General features: G+C 42.1%; 1 pseudogene; it reads right to left on the bottom strand.

The window, feature by feature from the left end:
- Positions 1 to 925: 925 nt before the first annotated feature.
- Positions 926 to 2,027, bottom strand: LOC114620726 (annotated as a pseudogene).
- Positions 2,028 to 2,418: the final 391 nt, after the last annotated feature.

Here is a 2,418-nt window from a genome sequence, read left to right as displayed (position 1 = left end):
ATATATACATATATGTATATGCAAACTCTCAAATATTTGTGCTCATGGTATATTTTAATCATTTCAGAAAACTACTTGCCATTATACAAACTGAGGAAGTAGATGAGGGTGGACAGGAGGGAACAGCACTAAGGATGATTGAAAGTGCAACTGGAGTATCTCTGTAGGCTTGTCCATGTTTTTCTTTGGACTTATCCTTAACAGTGTATTAAATCCATCTCAGAATCCATAAGTCACTGACTAAACAGTCATATGTAGGATGCCTCCCCTTGAATATTTGTTCTGAGTATTTAGAGACACCATAATAATTCAAAGAACTGTCATCGGTCCTGATTACCAAACAGAATGTTATAGCAAGTCCTTCTTGCTGAAGATACCACAAACTTTCAAGATGGGACATGAGAAATCAAGTTCATATTGGCCTCGACAATTCAGCGGTGTTGGGAGATTTTACCACATCTGAGTGCTTACAGGATGTTGGATGAATAAAGTTACCCAGCTTTTCACACTGTGATCTTCACCAGTGTCCATTTTCGTAACATACTGACATTATTGCCACACTGTAGCATTTCTACTGTTGGAGGACACAGCATTTTCCTGGTTGGATTTGGAACTTGCTCTATAGTAATGATTCTCAATACATGGTTCAGGAATAATGAACTCCATAGATTGCTGATGGCCTTAGGGACTAAGACACTACTCAGAAGGGAAACTACTACTGTAACAATTAAAAACGTATATGGTTGTGGACTTTTTTTCACTAATTAATGTGTTTTAATGTTTCTTCACAAATGGCAAAAATACTAAAGTGCAGACAAGGAACAACCATAATATTGTTGCCAAAATTATAAATATGGAATTTTAAGTTTAAAACATTTTCTGGTTTAAAAAATAAATCTGGTCATCAATGCAGCTCTGCATGTCTCTAGGTAGGCCAGTTTCTGTATTTCTGATGGTGCTCACTTTTATCCATTTTCCCAGGTCTTCTAAGTCTGCCTCTTCCTTCCATCTGTTCCAATAAATGTCTAGGAGGCCCTGCAGGACCACCTTGTCTTCTTCTACCAAAGCCAACTTGGTCCATGCTGAGGCCACCTAGGAAGCTTCATCTGTGTTCACCTCTGCTACCTCTGAACATTCCTCCAGGACCACCACAGTTGGTCCTTCAGTCTACTTCTTCCTCCTCACATGCCACCAGGGCTGCCTCAGCTATGATCACCACACTCAGGTGGAAATGGTGGTGGGAGGAAGTCCTCAGGGTTAGGGGTCTTACACTATTTGCATTCTGTTCTCCAGGTGAAGTCTGTTTTCCACAGCCCAGATTGAGACACTGCCAGTCTCCAGCATGGTGCTGGACATTTCCTCTTCCAGAGAGATTCCATCTCGAACCTCAGGAATCCACTTGGAGTTCTTCTGCTGCCTCCTCCACAGCCTCCCATACAGCCCTTGGTTCCTCCAGAACATCCTTGGCCACCAGGACTTCCACGAAATGGTGGTGGCATCCCACTGCCCTCATGTGACTGCATGTTACCCTGCATGCTGTTTATTAGAGGCTTCTTTCAGGCAAAAGAAACTTTAAATTTGCTTCCTTGAAAATCTTCCCCATCAAACCATTTCGTTGGCAGTTGTTGGATCTTTGTAGGACAATGTGGCATCACTTTAGGCTTTCCTGTCTCCTTATCCAGGTAGATATGGATCATGGGTTGTCCAGTTCTCTTGTTCATCTTGAAAACCCCACAGTGCTTAAAGCAAGCAGCCAGATCATCTAGAGTCACACTGTCATTTAATCCTTGCACACAAATTACACTGTACTCAGAGTCTTCATTGGGTTCTATAAGAAGGCCTAGATCAAGATCTGCTCCTCCATCCATGGGTCCACCAGGCTTATTGAAGCCATCTCAATCTCCAGCCCTGCCTATTCCATTGTGTCCTCCAACCCATTCACCTCTTCTCATGCCTCCATAATCAAATGCCCCTCTTCTCATGCCCCTATTATCAGTGCCACTCAAGCTGTGGTTCTCCCATGGCCCAGAAAATTCTGTCTCTACATATTCTTCCTGCTTACTTCTGATCTTGACAGTTTGTGTAAAGAAAACCAAAATTCACTCATGTCATGTTTAAGTAATTCTGGTTTCACAAAAATGTTGCAAGGTTAGTACAGAGAAGGTTGACAGCCTTCTCTTACCCACCAAAGAATGGGTTTTGAGTCTGAGCACTTTGAAACTGCAATCTTTTGTTTTTTTCTAGAAGTGGATAGCTCTCGATGTAATAATAAAAGTATACAGTGCTTAGCATCTAGAAAAAATATACCTCATATTAGAAATCTTACAGAGTGTTGGGAGCCGCGGCGAGTGCTGACAAAGTCCGCCATCGCTAGGTGGCGCCGTCAGCTATAATTCTTCCTAGTAAACAAGTAAATTG

Source organism: Grammomys surdaster, unplaced genomic scaffold (assembly GCF_004785775.1).
Source record: "Grammomys surdaster isolate TR1022 unplaced genomic scaffold, NIH_TR_1.0 170, whole genome shotgun sequence".
In the NCBI taxonomy this organism is placed as follows: Eukaryota; Metazoa; Chordata; class Mammalia; order Rodentia; family Muridae; genus Grammomys; species Grammomys surdaster.
The sequence above is the reverse complement of the archived record's forward strand: the minus strand, read 5'-3'. Positions and strand labels throughout refer to the sequence as shown.